Source organism: Littorina saxatilis, linkage group LG17, assembly GCF_037325665.1.
Source record: "Littorina saxatilis isolate snail1 linkage group LG17, US_GU_Lsax_2.0, whole genome shotgun sequence".
Classification (NCBI taxonomy): Eukaryota; Metazoa; Mollusca; class Gastropoda; order Littorinimorpha; family Littorinidae; genus Littorina; species Littorina saxatilis.
The window spans coordinates 49,598,215-49,621,866 of NC_090261.1; the positions used below are offsets into that span (position 1 = coordinate 49,598,215).

The following is a 23,652-nucleotide window of genomic DNA, read 5'->3' on the forward strand; positions in this document are numbered from 1 at the left end:
CAGTCACATTATTCTGACACCGGACCAACCAGTCCTAGCACTAACCCCATAATGCCAGACGCCAGGCGGAGCAGCCACTAGATTGCCAATTTTAAAGTCTTAGGTATGACCCGGCCTGGGTTCGAACCCACGACCTCCCGATCACGGGGCGGACGCCTTACCACTAGGCCAACCGTGCCGGTAGTTTTCAACAAAAGACTGTTGATTTGGTCCACAAGAACATACTTTTATTAACAGGTTGAAACCATACAAATGTGTGAAACTTGCTGCTAGAACTCACAATCCGCAAGAAAACGAAGCGCCGAGTTGGGAGGCCGAAACGACGCGAATTTTGCGAACGACAACTCTGTAAGTACTAGAAGAGCCGACGCAGTGTTAGCCTCTAGCTGGTCAGCTGTGACGTCACGCGGGGAAATCTGACCTACTGCAACCTTTACAGGTCATTTCTGGAGTGGTTCAAAGGCTACTCCTCTATGCACCCGCTTGAATCATAAAGTTGCTCAACCACGGACCTTTTTGTCTCTGGTCAGACACTTTACACTTATGAAGTAGGTCCACTTGAGGTGTCACGCCACTTAACGCGTAGGTGTGAAGTACTGACTTCAAGACAAAAACCAACTCGGTCGGGGCAAAACCTAGTAGAGAGATAATGACAACACCTCTTCAATTATTCACTCAAGTAGGTAGGCGAGACAAAACAAGAAATTCCTCCGATAGGAACTACACCCCCGTCAAAGGGAAATAACCTTCTCAGTTGGTGGCAGTGAGAATGGTTATTTCCCTTTGACCAACGGGGGTGTCCGTCTATACCAGGCCTTGTATAATTTTAATCCACCAATAACTCCCTAACCGTGTGTTTGACTGGTCCCAATTTTTGTAAGGACCGTCTCAGGAATGTATAGAACCTGTTCACCAAGTTTGGTGACGATCGGTCCGTTCATTCTTGAGATCTACTTGCGAACACAAACACATCGAGTGAAACCTATACACACCCCTCTACCGGGGGTGTAATAAAGGTGAGAGAGACAGAGACAAAGATGGAACAGTGGAGCTAGGGTGGAGAATGGGGGAGGGGGTTCGGCCGCGAAAAAAAATCAAAGATGAATTTGTCAAACTGTGTTTGTGATGGTTATGCGCAGTGTGTTTGTGTGTGTGTGTGTGTGTATGTGTGTGTTCGTGATTACGCGTGTGTGAGTGTGTGGGGGTGGTGTGCGTGTTAGCGTGTGAGTGAGTGTGTGTGTGTGTGTGTTCGTGATTACGCGTGTGTGTGTGAGTGGGTGGGGGTGGTGTGCGTGTGAGTGAGTGTGTGTGTATTTGTGTGTCTGTGTGTGTGTGTGTGTCCCTCGTCGCGTGACAATGTCTGCGAATAGTTGAAGAAGTATGCAAAACAAAATAAAAACAGGGTTCAAGTGGCGACCACCTGAAAAAAAGCAAGAGGAGGAGGTAATACATGTAATGAACTTCGTTATTGTCGACTCTTTGAAATTTTCTATCATGGGAGAAGTCTCCCTCGCACCCCGTCTTAGTTTCTTTTCACCCACCCGTGAAGTGTACTTGAGGGCAAGATAAGACACCCCGATTGCACCCACAACACGGCATGAAGAGAGCGCCGTTCCACCCGGTCGATTCCTGACTAAACGTCACACGTCCAAGGGAAGTAATTTTCGAGCGGGCTGTATTGGCTCGGCCATGAATGCAAACTTTCTTCGATAAAAGGCATTGTACCATGTCTAAAATCTTGGGACTTGTGTTATCAAACTTTCAAAATCACCAAATAACTTTCAAGTATAGTTTCAGTTACATGAGAACTCATTCTGATGAACGAATTTTGAGAGCCACAACCCAGCAGCTGCCCTTGAATAAAGTGTGTGTGAAGATTTTCCTGAGTCCTTTATATTGTTTTCATTGTAAAAACGATTTGATACGTAATGGGTTAATTTTTGGCTCTGGATAGTTCAACCGAGCTATCAGAAAAAAAACCACAAACAGAGACTGAACCAGAAGGGCACATACGACCGAACAAACAAAGACCAAAGGTTTAGTTTATCGCCCCAAAGGTTGGACTGTTTGACATGCAAAGCAGTGATGCATACATAAAGCCATCAGTGCCGGCAAAGGGTTTTATTTCGGGCAGAGCGACACAGGCAAGAAATGCGGACAGTCGCTGTGTGGGGAGACAAAGGCGGCCACAGATTGCACGTGACATTCGCCCCAAACCCAGCAGAGAAGACCAGGAAACCCAACTCGCCGATGTCCTTATCCGCGCAGCTCTAATTGATTTTGTACACCTATAGCGACGCCGGGCCGCTATAGCTCTTTCTCACTAGCGAGGCCGGAGGTGTGCACGAGTTTCGTCCCTTTGGTTCGGTAAGTTCCGGTTAAGATAGAGGCGGCAGTCGAGCGCATGAACGTGAAAGAATTGAAAGATTTTCTTCGGAAACATGGCCAACTTGTCAGTGGAAAAAAAGAAGAATTAGTGCGCAGAGCAAGAGGCACGTTTCAGCTGCGAAAAGATGGCAAGGATGCTATCGATAATGCTGTGGAAACAAATGATTCAAGTTAGCATTTGACAGACCACTTCGACTGTCAGTGTCACGAACTTGTAGCCTATGTGTTAAATGTTATCAATAATTATTGAGCACACGCGGAATTTGTGCGTGAATCAGTGAGTCCTTTTGATGCTTGGTAGTCACGCATTTATTGTTGTTAACTGGATGTGCGTGTTGTCCAAGGCTAATGTCAGACGGAGCTCGCAAAACACGAAACAAAAGCCGAACAAAAGCAAAACAACACACAAAAGCACCATGTTTTGCTTTTGTTCGGCTTTTGTTTCGTGTTTTGCGAGCTCCATCTGATATTAGCCTAAGAGCAGTTTCACATTACCAGTTCATGGCTCTTTTATGTTACTTCAGTTGTTTTACTTTACATTGTTTACCAACTTTGTTAAACTGCTATTGTTTGTATATGTTTTAGATAAATAAAACCCAAACTGTATCAACTGCGTCTGTTGAAGTGTGTGTGATTATCTGTAAAACAAGTCATTCATCAAGCTTCAGATTCATCATGTCTTTATTCTTTGAATACATATATAATTATATAATACACTGCATTGTCGTTCCTCGGCAAATATTTCAGCCAACTGTGAATAAAAAACAAAATGTAATCACACACAGGTAATAAATATTTTTCCCTTAAAAACATAAAAAGCATAGATACACACCACACAAACCCTATTTATAATTTCATGTACATAATCCCACGTTACAAAATAGTGCACTCCTTACAACACACGCTCACACCTGGTTGGTTTGCGTTCAACTTCTCAGACATATTCAGGCATGAAAATTCTCCGTATTTTCCGTATTTTCCGTATTTTTGAAAAAAAAAACCGTATTTTTTTTTATTTTCCGTATTTTTCCTTTTTTTAAATTTTTTTTTAACATTTTTTTTTTAATATATTTTTTTCTTTTTTCCTAGTCATAGTTATAGTAAAATAGTTTTGGGGCCATGTTTGAATCCAATTTTAAGGCTCAGATAGCCCCAGATTGCACCAAATTGCACCCTTGAAAAAAAAAATTTCCGGGGGGGGCATGCCCCCGGACCTCCCTAGAAGTCTTGGCGCTTTGCGCCTGCGAATCTTGGCGCTACGCGCCTGCGAAACTTGGCGCTACGCGCCTTCGAATTTGGTTTTCAGTATTTTTTTTTTCTTCAGTTTTCATGCCTGATATTTTAACTGGATACAAAAATTTGGAGTACAGACCAGCATCAGTTTTCATGCATACTAATTTTATAATTTCTGTCTTCCATGCATTGCATTGGGAATGTAAGCATCAATGAGTGACATACACAGAGTCAATGACTGAGATTTATAGTGACACTAGAGACTACAGTCATACTGAGACACGGCAGTCCTTCTTACAGCTCATGTGCCTGTTACTGTTTCACACAGACAAGAGCAAAATGCACTAATGATTGAAGGAAGTATGTTGTACAACAACATTCTTTTACACTTTTATGTACATGAACAAATAATACCCATCTGATTAACTAGACGAGAAAGTCACTCTGTCAAGTTGCACAAAATCTTGTCATTTTCTAAAAGAAAGAGTAACACGTAGGCGCTGCTCCCAAGCTCTTTTCAGTTGCTTGTTTGTTGGAAGTTTATGTAGCCTGACAACTCTTCCTTCAATAATTTTTCCACGATATTTATGGCAAATGACACAGTACTGCTTTCCACCACCACACACTCTGAGCGAGCTTTCTTTCAGTGCAGACGCCATGATGTAGAAGATACCGGAACTAACCCAGCGTTTCTCCTTCGTTGAAGAGCATGGAAAGATAACTCGTACTTGACTAGAAGTGAGAAAGAGCTATATCGGGAACGGGGTTTGTATTTTTAGCCCGCCTGCTCTCCATTCGGTCCCGTGCCTTGCCCGGCCAGGCGGACTTGACGGTCTGCGACACAGGCACACGGCATCATGTGACAATCACATGGCGAGGAACGCAAACTTCTGGTCATCTGTATGGATCACAGATGTTAGAGTATGCATGTGTTCTGCGAGTAACGCAGGCATGGGAATCGTCATGATAGGCGATTTTCAGAGGTTGAGGAGTCAAATTTCTGATGATCAGAATGAGATGAGAAAATTCTCTCTTAAGACTGATTCATTCATGTTTCTGACTAGTTTACTATACTCATCCACGCGGCTTTCATGGTTGCACTATCTAGACGTAAGACCACAACTTGCAGATCAACCCCCCAAAAGTTTATTGATTACCGAAAACAATCAGATAGGTAGGTGGGTTCGAGACTTACAGCATTTGAAGCAAAGGTACTCAGACATGTTCTCCGAAGAGAGGTCAAGAGAGTGCAGAAGAATTTGTCTGCTTAGTTACGTCTCATTTTCAAACTTCAGCTGACGCTTTTCCCATGCTATGTACCGCCTCTGGTCCAGTGGTCTTTTCAGTGCAAATTGGTTTTAGCTTGATACGTGGCAGGTGGCTCTACTCAAAATCCTAAATTCTGACACAAACGTAACTGTCGAAAAGCATGGGAACAGACGTTGAAGCATGCCCAACGAAGCATATCTGGTGTACATTTAAAAAAAATTAATGTCGACTACCTAAAAGAATCGATCAACATTTCACCTCCTCATGTATACGTAAAGAATCGCTTGGGATTCCGGTCCGGACCTCCAGTCCCTTTTTTTTCTTAGGGATTGCGCCGGACTCCCGGATCCGTCATTTTATTCATCAAACCTGTGGAACGCAATGACGTGCCTGTGGTCTGCGACAGCGAGTCCCATTTCAGCCCAGAGTCGCCATTATTGTTTTCGTCGGAAGAAGTCAAGGCCTTGACGACGGTGCAAAACGGCACGGCGGCTCGTAGAGGGAACGGACGTCACTGCCGCTCGATGGCTCGTTGTTGTGTGACGCGCTAAAGGTCACAGTCCAAGTCGATGATGTAACGAGCTACGTCAAGCATCGGTAGCCTGCTACGAGGCCGGGGAAATGTCAGGAGCTGCAATTTAGCCGCAGTTTGTGACTGTTTTAGGAAATCTCGAGGGGAGGGGGGTTAGGTAATCAAAACGACTTGTTTTCGTTGTAGGCTCTACTGGTTTGGGAAACGGTTTCATGGCGGTTGTTGTTAAAGGGATACTGTCTGCCCGGAGAGGTATTTCTTCTGTGACGACTTGTTTTTGTTGTACAAGTTTATGTCTGTTGTTGTTAAAATGGATCATCATATTGTCCGCCCGAAGAGGTATTTCTTCTGGGGTAACCAAGACGCTTTGTTTTTGTTGTACACGTTTTGGAAACGGTTTATGGCTGTTGGTGTTAAACGGACACTGTCCGCACGAAGAGGTATTTCTTCTTGAGTAACCAAGACGACTTGTTTTTCAAGTTTTGTACTAGTTTGGGAAACGGTTCTAATGCCTTTTTTGTTAAAGAGATGTTATGTGCCCGTAGAGGTACTTCTTTTGGTCGAATTATGAGTACAACATTGCAGAATCAGCAAGTCAGTGTTGAAGGTCTTTCATATTTTGATATGTCAGAATTATAGGCCATTTATTTGGTGAGTAGGGTTTAGAGTTCTGCAGTAAGGGACAAGGATCGATTTTAAACGACAGTTAATTCAAACCATGTTTGCCAATACATATTTCACTTTACTGTTAGTAGTTTTAAAAATACTGTATTTTTAAAGGCACAGTGCAGCTCACAGCCTTCGTTTTGCGTTTTTGTTGCAGCTGAGTGCATTTACAGTTCAAAAATCCTCGTATGGTAGTAAAACAAACCCAAAACTACCCAACGACATCTGTGAAGCTCGACAGTTTCTTGTTCACGCGAGTGCATAAATTAACCTAGTTATTACGTGGTGTTTGGTCGGAGTTCGATTCAACTGAGTGATTCCGGCCTCCATTTTGTTTTACACAAACTCATGATGATGTCTGACATAGTTTGCTAGTGACGTGTCTTTTTGTGCATGATGTGGTGATCTACCTGATCTAAATTTAGATCCAAAAATAGGTCAAGACCAGCCGGGTCCGAGTACGAAATTAATTCGTAAAAAAATCGCAGTTCTTGACTCTTTGGGTGCAAGTCAATGAAACTTGGTAGTTCTTCTAACGGATAGCTGCCTGAGGTATGACTAAAAGCCCCAGGGGCTCCGTGCACCTGGATTTGACAAGTTCAGTACCTTTAAAGGGGCCTTTTATACTGGTTTCGGGAAACCGTTTCATAGTCTGTTTTCTGTTTCGGCGCCGGCTGCGCAGGAGTTGGGATGCTGGTATGTGATCCGACATGGACACAGAGAAAGGTCAAGACCCCTCTCTTGCTGACTGACCGACCACTTGACCGTGCTTGTGTTTTTAGTGCCTTTTGTTGTTGCTGTGACTGTTGTGCTTTGTTTGAAGTTATTACCGTCCCGCTTTCTGCTGCTCCAATCCTGCCGTGATCTTTAAAGGTACCCTTTTTTCCCCGGACAAACCACCTTGTAACCATGTAAATCATCACAGATCTGGTCAGGTTTTTAGCTTGGGCAGGTGCATACTTTCACTAACACACATACCGTAAAATCCCTAGCAAACGCCCAGTATCTAGCAAACGCCCACCCCCCACTTTTGACCAAAAGTTGTGCAGAGGGGTCACTGCCTAGCAAACGCCCACCCCGGTTGGTTTGGTTTTTTTAATAGAAAAAGGTACCTGATTCTATTGTTATAGTGGGGTTTTTTTTATTTACAAAATATATACAGTCCCAAAAGAAACCAACATTGATTTGAAATGTGTCTATATCACAAACCCAAAATCATCACCATCGCTCGGAAGATCAGGCTTATTTACGAAAATAATTTATATCTGTTATCTTTTAGCGTGCAATCGCTTGACTGAATGGTTAATCCACGCCTCAGCGTTCTTGTTGCTTCTTCATTTATTGGAGTGACTTTCCCGTCTGGTTAACACTCGGTTTGATACATGACGTGTGTGTGTGTGTGTGTGTGTGTGTGTGTGTGTGTGTGTGTGTGTGTGTGTGTGTGTGTGTGTGTGTGTGTGTGTGTGTGTGTGTGTGTGTGTGTGTGTGTGTGTGTGTGTGTGTGTGTGTGTGTGTGTGTGTGTGTGTGTGTGTGTGTGTGTGTGTGTGTGTGTGTGTGTGTGTGTGTGTGTGTGTGTGTGTGTGTGTGTGTGTGTGTGTGTGTGTGTGTGTGTGTGTGTGTGTGTGTGTGTGTGTGTGTGTGTGTGTGTGTGTGTGTGTGTGTGTGTGTGTGTGTGTGTGTGTGTGTGTGTGTGTGTGTGTGTGTGTGTGTGTGTGTGTGTGTGTGTGTGTGTGTGTGTGTGTGTGTGTGTGTGTGTGTGTGTGTGTGTGTGTGTGTGTGTGTGTGTGTGTGTGTGTGTGTGTGTGTGTGTGTGTGTGTGTGTGTGTGTGTGTGTGTGTGTGTGTGTGTGTGTGTGTGTGTGTGTGTGTGTGTGTGTGTGTGTGTGTGTGTGTGTGTGTGTGTGTGTGTGTGTGTGTGTGTGTGTGTGTGTGTGTGTGTGTGTGTGTGTGTGTGTGTGTGTGTGTGTGTGTGTGTGTGTGTGTGTGTGTGTGTGTGTGTGTGTGTGTGTGTTTGCTGAACAATCCACGATCTCTTTTCATCAAAGGAAGTAAGTATTCTTCCGAATCAGTCTCACTTTGCGGCGGAAACATCTGCTGCCTCGAAGAGATCAACGTTGAAACAGCCAGTCAGACATATCATTTGGAGGCTTTTTGTGCGTTTTGATTGTTTTGTTTTGTGTGTGTGTTGAAAGAATGGCCCATATCTGTGCTTTTGAAGTTACAGGCTACAATGTCAGGACATAAAGTTTGCAAATGAGCAGAGTTGTTTGTAGAATATATTACTTTTGCAATCAAAAAGTTTTCCTAATGGATGCTTACTGCTTTCATATATATATGTCAGACGGCTGTCACCAGAAATAGCTCACGATCCATTTAATCTTACTTGTACTTCTGTGATATCCAAAGATCAAAAAGCACAGCTTTAGTGTGTGCGCGCGCGCGTGTGTGTGTGTGTGTGTGTGTGTGTGTTCGTGTGCGCGTGTGTGTGTAAAAGGAACACGGGTGTAGTTTAGCGTGCAATCGCTTGACTGAATGGTTAATCACGCCTCAGCGTTCTTGTTTCTTCTTCATTTATTGGTGTGTGTGTGTGTGTCTGTGTCTGTGTCTGTTGTTGTTTTTTTTTTGTCCCACTGTATTTCTCTGACATTGTTGTATCAATTTATTTCTCGTGTAAATGTGATGACACTTTATCTTGCCAAGGGGTGTATACCTAGCAAACGCCCACCCCCAACCTTTAGCCGAAATTTGTGCGGAGGGGGGGGGGGGGGGGTGGGCGCGTTTGCTAGGGATTTTACGGTACATGTTCGTACACTAAAAAAATCAGCAGCATGGCTTCATCTGTGACTGCACGCAGATTGGAGATTGTTGTTGTTTGTGTGTGTGTGTGTGTGTGTGTGTGTGTGTGTGTGTGTGTGTGTGTGTGTGTGTGTGTGTGTGTGTGTGTGTGTGTTTTGAATGAATTCCGTAACTGACACCAGTGTCAATGTGCACAAAGTTCTCACGCTGCATGGGAAGCAGCCAGGTAGCTGGTTTTTGGTGTGTCAGTGTCACAGTGGGAGGATTCTTTTTTTTTTCATGTGTAAGCCAGGAAATATCATATCAGTGTCACTGTGCATGATCTTTTGAAGTACACAAGAAAGGAAGGTATCTACAAAAATCATTGATCATTGTACGTTTTGATAAATGTTCAACAGATTATCTGTTTTGATTCTAACTCGGTTCTCTCCGAGTCTGCAACGAAGAAGTAAATCTCTTAGCTTCATTTTGATTTGTATTGCTGTTAGTGAGTACTTGACATGAGCATAAAAAATGCAAGGAAGCCAGTACGCTCTCTAATCAGAGTGAGAAGCGCTCCATGCAATCAAACTGATTGACAATGCTTCAGGCAAAATAACATTAACAATAATTAAGTTGGGCGTTGCTGGCTTGTTCTTGTTGCTGTTGTATTGCACGGTGGTTTGAAAACCGAAGTTTGAGTATAGATATCTTTTGCTGCCGAGCAGCCTGAAGAATCAAGTTCCCAGCTCGACTTACGTTGTTATAGATTCAACTTGTGGAGTCGAAATGGCTGAAATATCAAATCACGAGTGTTAGAGCAGTTGCAGTAAATTTGAGCGGCTCAAGTCGTTATTATTTTAATTTTATAGTTGGTGGACTGTTGGGAGTGTTGGCTTTGTTCAAGTATTGGCTTCGTCAGTGAAACCTTTGTGGACGGACTCCGTGTAGTTAACCTATCATCCGGTTTGGACATCTCAAAGCTGTCTCGAATCAGCAATTCTCAATAACTTGATAGACGTGGTCGTTCCTCTGATACACTTTTCACTGGAAGCTAACAAGTGTCAGAAATGTCGAGAACACTTACTCTGACATCTTTAGATGCACATATGATACGGACCGTAGCAAATACAAAAGAACAACTCGCCGCTGTCTAATGAACAAAGGTTTTGGTGAGAGAACTGCAATGTCGCAATAAAGTAGCTAAAGCGGTTTCAGTGGAGAAAGTAGGAGATCGCTCCCGATCTCAGCTAGAAGTAGGAGTGAGAGTGAAGCGTGCTTGGCCTGTGGTCCAGGTGATGATTGATGACACTGAGGGAGGCTTGTGATTTACAACACCCAAGATGGAAACACCACTTCGGTATTATTTTGACACTACACACCTAGCTCCGACGGACCACCGCCGAACAAAGGTGTATATTTTCGGACCAAGACCACTTGAGTTGCACTGGTTTTACTTGGAGCTGAAGAGTGAATTCGATCTTGAGTTACCCACCCAGCAGGTTAACTGCAGCACTACGATAAGAAAGAAAGCGGATTGAACAGTGATACGATAAGAAATAAAGCGGGTTGAACGGTACAAACGATAAGAAAGAAAGCGCATAAAACAGTAAACAATAAGAATGAAAGCGGATTGAACAGTGATACGATAAGAAATAAAGCGGGTTGAACGGTACAAACGATAAGAAAGAAAGCGTATAAAACAGTAAACAATAAGAATGAAAGCGGATTGAACAGTGATACAATAAGAAATAAAGCAGGTTGAATGGTACAAACGATAAGAAAGAAAGCGGATTGAACAGTGATACGGGCGGGGATGTAGCTCAGTCGGTAGCGCGCTGGATTTGTATCCAGTTGGCCGCTGTCAGCGTGAGTTCGTCCCCACGTTCGGCGAGAGATTTATTTCTCAGAGTCAACTTTGTGTGCAGACTCTCCTCGGTGTCCGAACACCCCCGTGTGTACACGCAAGCACAAGTCCAAGTGCGCACGAAAAAGATCTTGTAATCCATGTCAGAGTTCGGTGGGTTATAGAAACACGAAAATACCCAGCATGCTTCCTCCGAAAACGGCGTATGGCTGCCCAAATGGCGGGGTAAAAAACGGTCATACACGTAAAATTCCACTCGTACAAAAAACACGAGTGTACGTGGGAGTTTCAGCCCACGAACGCAGAAGAAGAAGAAGAAGAACAGTGATACGATAAGAAATAAAGCGGGTTGAACGGTACAAACGATAAGAAAGAAAGCGGATAAAACAGTAAACAATAAGAATGATAACGGATTGAACAGTGATACGATAAGAAATAAAGCGGGTTGAACGGTACAAACGATAAGAAAGAAAGCGGATAAAACAGTAAACAATAAGAATGATAACGGATTGAACAGTGATACGATAAGAAATAAAGCGGGTTGAACGGTACAAACGATAAGAAAGAAAGCTGGCTGAACGGTAAACGATAAGAAAGAAAACGGGTTGCACTGTAAAACGAGAATACATCAGTCATACTAACTCCACAGATCTTCTAACAAACATCTTTTACTGCTACGTAGCAGTAGAAGATCAGGCATGGGAACTGTCCGCGGATTTCCGCCGAATTTTTTTTTTTGTTCCGCCGAAAAAGCAAGTGTCCACCGAAAAAATAAAGGGGGGAGGCACACAAAAAAGCACCAGTTACTTTTGCCTTTGCGCAAAAGCCCGCGAAAACTGTCCGTACTTTGTTCACGCACTGCTACCGCCCGCCTCAGTTACTTGAACTGTTATGTTTGAAAGTAAACCAGATTGCACAGATTGTGTTACAAGTTACATTTTCCTGTTTGTCTCAACAGATCAATTTTTTAACAAATTTAAACCATATAATACATGTATATATATTTTTTCTTCAAAAAAGCAAAAATTGGTACTGAAAACTCTGATTCTTAAAAAAGAATTTAATGGCAAACTTGGAGCTCAGATGACACCAGATTGCACCATCTGGGTTCTTTGGAGAAAAATTTTTCCGGGGGAGCATGCCCCCGAACCCCCCTAGTAAGGCTAGGCGCTTCGCGCCGTCTTTTCAGCCTTTTTTACAATTTTCAATTCCCATGCCTGGAAGATATAGCAGTAGAAAATCTTTGCGGCTAACTTTTCTTCCCAGGCATCTTTGCTCGTGGCTTTCAATTTCCAATTTTGTTCGGCGGTAATAAGTATGGCTTTACATACAGGAATATGTTGGGACCAAAGTCTACACACTCAATTTTATTCTTACAAAAGCCTAGCAGGTTTTAATTACTACCCCGTCATGTCACTGGCGATATGAACACACTGTATACAATGTTATTTTTGCCGCGCACCCCTTGGCGGTTGGAGGCCAATTTTATTTTCAAAAGAAAACATATTTAACACGAGAAGATGAAGTTTGCAAGGACTTCAATGTGTTTATTCATTTTGAAAACTATAAAGTTGCCCTCTCTCTCTCTCTCTCTTTTCTCTCTCTCCCTCTCTCTCTCTCTCTCTCTCTCTCTGTCTCTCTCTCTCTCTCTTTTCTCCCTGTCTCTCTCTGTCTCTCTGTCTCTGTCTGTCTGTCTGTCTGTCTCTCTCTCTCTCTCTCTCTCTCTCGCTCTCGCTCTCGCTCTCTCTCTCGTGCTCTCTTTGTCTTTATGGTGTATTTATCTAAAAAAAAACAAAAAAACAGTTTGTAAGACAAGACGTTAAAACTGTCTGATCTTATTTTTAACCTTTATCACTCCAAAAAGGCTATTAAAGGTCAATCACGTCCGTCTCTTTTTCCCCTCCAAGGTTCAAAATTCTCTGTAGCTGACGGTCAGAGGAAGACCCTCCTGACACGGTTTTATATCACTGCAAATATGGACAGGGTAGGGCAAAAGTAAAGCCGTCGAATCCCTCGGATTTGCATGCAGTGTGCGAAGTGGATTTTTCCGGTGACGGATGAAGCACAGTTCAACCTTGTACTGGTGTATGCAGACTTTGGAAGACTTTCCCCAGCGAATGTTTGAACGAGTGTCTATATGGTCATCTTATCTCTCAGTCACTTAGTTTGTCAAGGCGAGGACACAGTTTGTAAGGCCCAAAAAAAAAAGGTCTGTTTACGGTAACATAGGCCCAAAAAATAGGGTCGGTAGGTCGGGATTTTTTTTTTTTTTTTTTTTTCCCAAAAACCATATTTTTACGTTATTTTGCCAAAAAAACAAAAGTTTGTTTTTTTCTCCCCAAATGCCCAAAAAAAGTCTAGGGTCGCGCAAAAAAAATAGGGTCGGTCGGGTTACCGTAAACAGACCTTTTTTTTTTTTTTTGCCTAAACACAGGAACAAGCGCTGTTCGGCCCAGGTTGGGGTCTACTATAATTTGGTCTACCGTCATTGACTGTGAATCATCATTCATTACATATATACTTGTACGTTCGGAGGATTTTTTTGTGGTGAGTGTCATTGAACCCTTCGCTTTCGGATGTTTCTTACCGAATCACTGCACAGGCGGCATTTCTCGTACTAGTTGTGACTCCGTGGAAGTGGGGTGTATGTCCTCGCGGGACTGTGCTCCACGCTGGGACCCTGATGGTGATGGAAATCAGAATAACGTTCTCAGCAGCAACGGGCAAAACAGGGAAATGTTTTGATAATACGCTTACTGGGATACTCGAAATTGAAGATGTTTCTTTACGTCATCACAGGCCTCTGAATCCATTGGGGACGTTTGAAATTGGGGATACAAGTGTTTGTGTTGGATTGAATACTCGGCAACTGTATGGCTGGGTACGGAAAACGGCGTAGCAAAGCACCCTGTTACGCCGGTACTGATTACGAAATATTAGACTTAATTAACAAGGTGATGGGTACAAAAAGTCAGGTCAGTGGCGCGATTACATACGATGTGTCTGTGTGTTCCCGATACAGTAGAACGGGGGACTACTTCACAAGGCTGACAATGGAAGGTCGTCATCATTCACAATTCTCGATGGTTTCTTTTGATCGACCCGATGTGCACCAGGAATACCCAGCACTGGTAAATATAATAAAGCTGTTCGGCGTCGAAAAAAACCCTCCCCTCCCCTCCCCTCCCCTCCCCCGACCCTGCGCGCGCGCGCACACACACACACACACACACACACACACACACACACACACACACACACATACACACACACACACTGTAGTCAAAAAAAGATACTGTACTCGGCCTTTTTCAAACCAAACAAAGAAATGTTATACAGCCTTTCTAGCATCCCGTTAATATTATTAATGTGTTTATTTTGGGAACAAGAATGCAAAGCCTGCTAGAAATGTGAATCTATTGACGGGGAGAAAGGGATCATATCGAATCTAGTGTTGATTTACTGACATATTAATGTTTGGCTAGCCAATGAGACTTCATTCGCCAGCCCAGTGCAGAAAGGCAAATCTGAAACATTTTTGCACTTATTTTTTTATTTTTTTTATTTACGAGGATTTATATTGCGCACGTATCTCACCACACAAGGCGACTCAAGGCGCATGTTACCTATTAATGCCGTGTGAGATGGAATTTTTTACACAATATATCACGCATTCACATCGGCCAGTAGATCGACTGCCTTTAGGCGCTGCATCCACCTTTCACGGCCTATTATTCCAGGTCACACGGGTATTTTGGTGGACATTTTTATCTACGCCTATACAATTTTGCCAGGAAAGACCCTTTTGTCAATCGTGGGATCTTTAACGTGCATACCCCAATGTAGTGTACACGAAGGGACCTCGGTTTATCGTCTCATCCGAAAGACTAGCATTGGAACCCACCACCTAGGTTAGGAAAGGGGGGAGAAAATTGCTAACGCCCTAACCCAGGGTCGAACTCGCAACCTCTCGCTTCCGAGCGCAAGTGCGTTACCACTCGGCCACCCAGACCCTTCCTATTATTTTTAATAATTCACTTGGGTTAAAGTGGCAAACACCGCCTTAGAACTTTGCACTGTCTCTCGTAATTTCGCTGCATGCTCCTCGCGCCCCCTAATTGGCGTAGAGGCGCGTCCCCCGGGTGGTGGATGGGGGAGCCTTCTCTACTAATTTCTGAGAGAAGGTCGCATCACTCTCGATGCCGTGAACCTAATTAGGATCTTTTTCTTGTTTCTTCTCTATTTCTGCCTCCCCAAAGTCCTTTTGCTTTCCTTTTCTCACCCATAAAATTCTTCACTTATTACCCTTGTTGAGTGGTTCTTGTATAGAATATAGTCAGTGTTTGTAAAGATTTTAGTCAAGCAGTATGTAAGAAATGTTTAGTCCTTTGTACTGGAAACTTGCATTCTCCCAGTAAGGTCATATATTGTACTACGTTGCAAGCCCCTGGAGCAATTTTTTGATTAGTGCTTTTGTGAACAAGAAACACTTAACAAGTGGCTCTATCCCATCTCCCCCCTTTCCCCTATCCCATCTCCCCCCTTTCCCTCGTCGCGATATAACCTTCGTGGTTGAAAACGACGTTAAACACCAAATAAAGAAAGAAAGTAAAGCTGCATGCTGCTTCTGTTGCAGAACCTACACAGTGCCGTACGTTGTATTGCGGGTTGTGTTGTTCTGACTATAACCAGATTCTCTGCATTTGCGAACTCCAGTGGTACCAAGGGACGGTTGTACTGGAACTTGTGTGCGAAGTGTAGAAACCTTGAATACATACTATTCTTCTGCATGACAGTGTGAGTTGCTCGGGAAACGCACAGAATGTATTGAATATTTATGTGTTTGCTACGGTAATCACACGAGATCAGAAACTTACCTTCCCGTGTAAACCATCGTTTTCAGCTTTAAAGCAATAACCAACTTAGGCACACACACAAAAATAATAGTCTGTTTACGGTAACAGGCCAAAAAAATAGGGTCGGTAGATCGGGATTTTTTTTCTCTCAAAAAACCCACATATTTTTAAGTTATTTTGCCGAATAACAAAGACTTTTTCTTTTTTTTTAAATTCCCCCCCCCCCCCCCCCCCCCCCCAAATGCCAAAAAAAAAGTCTAGGGTCGCGCGAAAAAAAAGGGTCGGTCGGAATACCGTAAACAGACTATTTTTTTTTTGGGGTGCCTTATCAACGTTACGTCTTCACAGTCATCTAAACCTATAAGCCTTAGGGACATTTAACTCCAAGCGCGAAAACAACTATCATCCATTCACCCATTTCGACCAAGCTTCCTCATAAGCTGCGCTTCACGCATGCTATGATTCAACTTAATTACAAAGAGGGGAGATTGCCTGCTGTAATAATTATCAGAATTGTGATCGGTAAGCACGATTGTCCCGTTAGCTAGAGGACGAGTCTCGGACCGTTTTCCAAGAGGACAGCACGTTTCGCCCTGCAGTCCGGACTGACGATTTAACAGCGAACGACAAGAAGAAGAAGGACCGTTTTCTCTGAGGTAGACTGACGAGCGGTTGGCTTTTTGAATTCAGATGTCACATGCAACACAGCCCACGCCTTCTCCTTTCGGGAATTTTCCCGTAAACATGCGTAAAATCTCGCCCGAAACACTGATTTCCGGAAAAGTCTGGTTGGTTTCGCATGGACAGGAAGGAGATTTAAACAGTGGAATGTCAAACTGCGATTGTCATTGTCACTTTGCCCTTCTCTTTCATGTGACTGCCATAATGATGCAAGAACTTTCGAAACAAGAAATAAAACGTGTTTTCACTTCCTTTTTACATTTAGTCAAGTTTTGACTAAATGTTTTAACGGGAATCGAGACGAGGGTCGTGGTGTATGTGTGTGTGTGTGTGTGTGTGTGTGTGTGTGTGTGTGTGTATAGAGCGATTCAGAGAAAACTACTGGACCGATCTTCATGAAACTTGACATGAGAGATCCTGAGTATAGTATCTCCAGACGGTTTTTTTCATTTTTTTGATAAAAGTCTTTGATGACGTCATATCCGGCTTTTCGTGAAAGTTGAGGCGGCACTGTCACGCTCTCATTTTTCAACCAAATTGGTTTAAATTTTGGTCAAGTAATCTTCGACAAAGCCCGGACTTTGGTGTTGCATTTCAGCTTGGAGGCTTAAAAATTAATTAATGAGTTTGCTCATTAAAGTTGTCATTAAAATCGATTTTTCGCAAACAGATTTAAAATTGATTGCATCGTATTCTTCATCACATTCTGAATCTAAAATTATATACATATGTCATGTTTACTCTTAAAATGTGATCACAATTAACGAAAATAGATTAATTAGTCTTACGATTAAAAATTTTAAGAAATCGATCCAAAAATGATTTCATCTTATTCTTTATCATTTCCCGATTCCAAAAACATATAGATATGATAGGTTGTATTCAAAACAAGCTCCGAAAGTTAACAAGAATACAGAAAAGCGCGCTTTCCTGCTTAGCACAATACGCTACCGCGCTAATCTGGCGTGTCAATATCACTACGTGGGAGGTGAGCGATTTCCTTCACGCGGGGATTGACGAAGCTGTACTGTCTTGGTGAAAAAATACAGTGCGTTCAGTTTCATCCCGTAAGCTTGACTGAATGTAGTAATTTCGCCTTACGCGACTTGTTTCTTCTTGACTAAATATTTTAACATCGAGGGGGAATCGAAACGAGGGTCGTGGTGTATGTGCGTATGTGTGTGCGTGCGTGCGTGCGTGTGTGTGTGTGTGTAGAGCGATTCAGACTAAACTACTGGACCGATCTTTATGAAATTTGACATGAGAGTTCCTGGGTATGAAATCCCCGAACGTTTTTTTCATTTTTTTGATAAATGTCTTTGATGACGTCATATCCGGCTTTTCGTGAAAGTTGAGGCGGCACTGTCACGCCCTCATTTTTCAACCAAATTGGTTGAAATTTTGGTCAAGTACTCTTCAACGAATCCCGGGGTTCGGTATTGCATTTCAGCTTGGTGGCTTAAAAATTAATTAATGACTTTGGTCATTAAAAATCTGAAAATTGTAAAAAAAAATAAAAATTTATAAAACGATCCAAATTTACGTTTATCTTATTCTCCATCATTTGCTGATTCCAAAAACATATAAATATGTTATATTCGGATTAAAAACAAGCTCTGAAAATTAAATATATAAAAATTATTATCAATTTTTTTTTTCGAAATCAATTTAAAAACACTTTCATCTTATTCCTTGTCGGTTCCTGATTCCAAAAATATATAGATATGATATGTTTGGATTAAAAACACGCTCAGAAAGTTAAAACAAAGAGAGGTACAGAAAAGCGTGCTATCCTTCTCAGCGCAACGAATACCCCGCTCTTCTTGTCAATTCCACGTGCACTGCCTTTGCCACGGGCGGTGGAGTGACGATGCTACGAGTATACGGTCTTGCTGCGTTGCGTTGCGTTCAGTTTCATTCTGTGAGTTCGACAGCTACTTGACTAAATATTGTATTTTCGCCTTACGCGACTTGTTCCTTCTTTTTACATTAAGTCAAGTTTTGACTAAATGTTTTAACACAGAGGGGGAATCGAGACGAGGGTCGTGGTGTATGTGTGTGTGTGTGTGTGTGTGTGTGTGTCTGTCTGTCTGTGTGTCTGTCTGTGCGTGTGTGTGTGTAGAGCGATTCAGAGTAAACTACTGGACCGATCTTTATGAAATTTTACATGAGAGTTCCTGGGTATGATATTCCCAGACGTTTTTTTCTTTTTTCGATAAATGTCTTTGATGACGTCATATCGGGCTTTTTGTAAAAGTTGAGGCGGCACTGTCACACCTTCATTTTTCAATCAAATTGATTGAAATTTTGGCCAAGCAATCTTCGACGAAGGCCGGACTTCGGTATTGCATTTCAGCATGGAGGCTTAAAAATTAATTAATGACTTTGGTCATTAAAATCTGAAAATTGTAATTAAAATTATGTTTGTATAAAACGATCCAAAATTACTTTTATTTTATTCTTTATCATGTTCTGATTCCAAAAACATATAGATATGTTATATTCGGATTAAAAACAAGCTCTGAAAATTAAAAATATAAAAATTATGATTAAAATTAAATTTCCGAAATCGTTTTAAAAACAATTTCATCTTATTCCTTGTCGGTTCTTGATTCCAAAAACATATTGATATGATATGTTTGGATTAAAAACACGCTCAGAAAGTTAAAACGAAGAGAGGTACAGTGGAGCGTGCTATGCAGCGCAGCGCAACGGCTACCGCGCTGAACAGGCTCGTCACTTTCACTGCCTTTTGCACTAGCGGCGGACTACGGTCATTGTGAAAAAATGCAGTGCGTTCAGTTTCATTCTGTGAGTTCCACATCTTGACTAAATGTAGTAATTTCGCCTTACGCGACTTGTTTCTTTTTTTCCCGGCGGTGGTTGTTGTTGTTTAAAACAATTGAACTAATGTTCAAATTTTACCAAGGGATGTCATTGGAGCATGACACAATTGACCAGAAGACCGACCTAGGATTCTGTTTTTATACAAATTGTTGTTACATCTGGTAACATACTCGTAGCCAGTTGGTTTAACATCTAATGAAACGTGGACCTCTGACTGACCAGTGACATAGGGTTTTTTTTGACGAAAACGATTCTTTTTCTAACGTAAACGCTATCGCAACGCTTAGGCGGAAAGAAAAACAAATATACAAGAAAGATTAGTTTTGGGAACGCTTAATCATTGACAGAACGAAACACATTCGCAAGTACGACGACCAAATGGCAATGATCTTTTTCGTAGACGGACATGAAAATAGTATCATGACAATTTAATGAAAAAGGATCAGGAACTGAGCTCAGTAAAGTGAATGACTTCTCGATGTCAAGATGGTGAGAGCAAAGAACAAACACTTGTTTTCCCCCGGCGGAAATGATTATTCTCGATCTCAGCTCTTGATGCCCAAGTACCTGTGTTTTTTCCGTGCACTTATAGTGATTTGCCGCACTGTTTTATTACTGACACTAGAACTATTTGCTATGATTTTTGTCTTAAGCTTTTGTTATTACCCGCATGCAGCTTGTTTTAGATGATGACGAGACAGTTCTTGGAAAACCGTGAATGCTCCGTCATTGTGTCCTGTTGAAAATAATTTAGTTTTCCTCAACTCTTGACTGCTGTTGAAAGTACTTTTAGTGTTGAATGTCACCGATTGGCGTGATTTTCTACTTGGCAGATGGATGATTCATCTCTCTGCTTGTGTTTGTCTTGAAATGGATCACGACCGTTGACTGGGCGATGAGCTAGCCAACCGTAATTAACTTCTTTGTGTATTCTTATCCGTATAATCAACAGCTGTCTTAAAGTCTCAATGTTCGTCAGATATCCTGATCACGACGGATGACTGACTAAACGATGTCAGAGCAAGCGTTTTTAGGAAACTGTAATAAACAACTTCTGTTGCACGATTTTTGTTTCCAACAGCAGTGTCCACCCCCTACCTGGACCCCCCCCCCCCCCCCCCCCCCCCTCGTCCGCGGTGTCGAAGTAAGGTAATCAATATTCCTTTTTCACTTGCCTTTGCGACTCAAATGAATCAGCACCGATTTGTGAATGTGTGTTCTAGTGCACATAACAGAATAGTCCATCCATGATCTACCAAAATAATACTCCATGCATGACCTTATGAAGCTGACCTATGACCCTATTATGCGAATGACCCGCAGCTTTAATTACGGAGCCGGGCCCGTGAACACGGAGTGAACGACAAGACCGACAAGGAAGAAGGAAAGAGTGGATGGAGAGGGCTGCAGGCGTGATTAGCCAGTAGAATCGTTTGTACCTAATTACACTATGTAGCGGCCCCATCTAGACTAGTGTATGGTATTTGCGGCTGTGACAGGAAGGAAGGAAGGAAGGAAATAGATGATAGCTCCTCCCTCGGGTGTTTGGCCCCAGGGGTAGGGGTAGGGACATGCAACGGTGAACCCATGCAACTGTAACGTAGTGAAGAAAAGTGGAGTGTCCACTAGTTACAGTTTGGTTAATCAAACCAGACATTGTTTGAAGTCTCTAAAAATTAAGAGCCTGCAATCCAGTGTTGTGTTTATGTGTTGAGTGTAAAATAGGTTCTACAGCCGACGACCGTGAGTAGTACTGCAAACAGAGATACTCGAAAATAGATGATATATTTGATTTGTTGTGTGTATAAAGTTTGGTTCTTATTCTGCATGCGTTGGATAGCGAAAACAGATTAGCATATTTTAATCTGGTATGAAATGCGATGTTCTCTTCGCTGCGTGTCGTGTGTAAGTTTGTTTCTGGATCCGTCGGCATTTCAGTTTTTGCTCAAAAACGATATGGGAAACATGTTAACAGCGTGCGCTATTTATTTGTGAAGTGTAAGTTTGGGTTATTATTCAGACGACGTTTGCATAGCGGAATGAGTACAGTAGCATGAAAGAGAGTGCTATTAATACGCTGCACGAAAGTTCAGTTCTGAAGTCAACGTGCGACTCCTCAATTAACTAGAAGCGACAGTGTGAATAACAACGTACTGCTATTAATATGTAGAGCATTAAATGTGGTTCCGTGTATGGAAAATAGCATGTATTCTTAGCATGTAGAGCGTGAAGGTTGTGTCTGAATCGGACGATGGTTGTACTGCAAAACCTGACGGTCTGAAGAGAAAAGTGTAATTTTGCTCAACACTTGGGAATGTAAAGTGTGGTGTGTAAAGTGTGGTGTTTCTGAATACGGTTATCGCAGTTGCATTGCGAAAAGTGAGAGTCTGAAACGTGTAATGCATCGTTAATTTCCTCACTGGACAATGTTTTGAGTTCCGCGTGTTGAAAGCGAAAGTTAGTTTTGTTTGGTTATAATAATAGGTCAGTGAGACGACTGCATGGGCGCGATTTTGTGTGTGTGTGTGTGTGTGTGTGTGTGTGTGTGTGTGTGTGTGTGTGTGTGTTTGTGTGTGAGTGTGTGTGTGTGTGTGTGTGTGTGTGTGTGTGTGTGTGTGTGTGTGTGTGTGAGAGAGTATTGCGTAATACAATTCTGATAAACGATGGAGTTGAATTGGCTGTGAAAACTGTGCGACCATATCTGCAGTGTAGCTCTGAGAAGTGCCTCTGCTTGAGAATCGAAGAAGACTTCCTCAGTTTGTCTTTTAAACGTTAGCATTCTCTGTTTTGGATTTCTGATTGCCTTTAAAACTCCTGAAAATCTGAGAAAACAGGTCTCTACAGGGAGGGAGTCTTAAAATGGACGTCATTTTACAGCGGTTATGAAATACAGTCTGTGGAAATAGGGTTTTTAGGAGGGGTGAAGTCTTTAAATCAACGGTCTGAAAAGCGGGGGATTCCACTTGATTCAATTACTATAGTGATGTCAGTTATTGCAAAGTTCAAAGTTCTGTGCAATACTCTAAATACCCAGTTGAGTTACTACGGTGTCATTACTGTGTCAGTTACAATGCTACTTACGGTACAAGTACTACAGTGTCCGTTGCTTCAGTGAAGCATTGTGCTAAATGAATGCGTTGCAACATCTTTTTGTCTCGTTTCCTGTTGGTGGTGTTTGATGGAGTGCAAAGGATTATGATGCTCGGTGCGTGGATTCTGTGTCGACTGTGGGATTATGTGCTTTGTGTTGATTTCAGCGTTGACAGCAGGATTGGGTGCTTTGTGTTGATGTCTCTGTTGACAAGAGGATTATGAACGCTCTCTCCACGTCGTCAAGTCTGAAACGTGTGGTCTGAATGGTCGCTTTACCGGAAAAACGTCAATGATTTTTATGTAGAAAATATGTTCTCCGATGGAGAACAGCATTTATTTTGTGATACGAGTGAAATTTTATTATTTTGAAATAATGATGGTTACCTGACAAGAAACGCGAGCTATGGGATTATCCTTACTAGATAGGATACGCGAGATGTGAGCTTATCCTTAGCAGATCGGACACGCCGCGTTTGTGAGATTATCCTTACCAGAGAGATTATCCTTAGCAGATGGGATACGCGAACTGTGAGATTATCATTAGCAGATGGGATACGCTAACTGTAAGGTTTTCCTTAGCAGATAGAACAAGTGAGCTGTGAGATTATCTCTGCCAGGTAGGACACGCGAACTGTGAGATTATCCTCAGCAGATAGGATACGTCAGCTTTGAAACTGTCCTCACCAAATAGGATACGCCTCCTGTGATACTCTACTTTTTGGATATGATACGCGAGCTGTGAAACTGTTATTCCTTCTGAGATAGGATACGCCCGTGAAACGGTCACGAGAAGACAGAATACACCAACTGTGAAACTGCCCTTACCATTTGGGACACGCCAGCAATGATACTATCTTTACCGGATAAGACACAAGAGCTTTGAAGTAATCTGTACCAGATCGTACGTCTTACGGGATGAGAAATGACTTCGTTTTTCACTGATGTAGTTCCTGATTTTGCTGCCACGTTTTCAGTGCTCGGCACGTGAACTTTAGTTCGGAGCTGACTTGTGTGGTTGTGTGCGGCCGCGGTGTTTGTGAAAACAGAACAGTGCCGACTTGTTAACGATGGTGCACCGCTGTGATTGAAAAGATAACTATGAATGTTGTCGGTGTTCGACGGAGCGCTAGCCGACACGGCGATTCTGAACGTCCTAATTCATCGCCGTAAGTAGTTAAAGCAGACTGCTTGTTCTGCATGTCTGTCTGTCTTTCTGTCTGTCTGTCTCCCCCCCCCCCCACTCTCTCTCTCTATCTCTCTCTCTCTCGCTCTCTCTCTCCCTCTCTCTCTCTCTCTCTGTTTTGGCCAGTAATCGACCAATCGCCGCATTCAAAGTGGAAAAACAAAGATCTCTTCAATTTTAAAACGACCCATTCAGTTTATGATAAATCAATCATATCCTGCATGCAGACACTCACGCTCGCACCCAATCGCATACACACACA

At 42.5% G+C, this 23,652-nt stretch overlaps 1 long non-coding RNA gene across 1 annotated transcript in view; it reads right to left on the reverse strand.

The window, feature by feature from the left end:
- Positions 1-15,195: 15,195 nt before the first annotated feature.
- LOC138953818 (uncharacterized) overlaps positions 15,196-23,652 on the reverse strand; it is a 455,396-nt gene continuing 446,939 nt past the window's right edge. Inside the window, exon 3 of the long non-coding RNA XR_011451616.1 lies at positions 15,196-15,294. This is a non-coding gene — a long non-coding RNA (uncharacterized lncRNA). The remainder of the gene's footprint in view (positions 15,295-23,652) is intronic.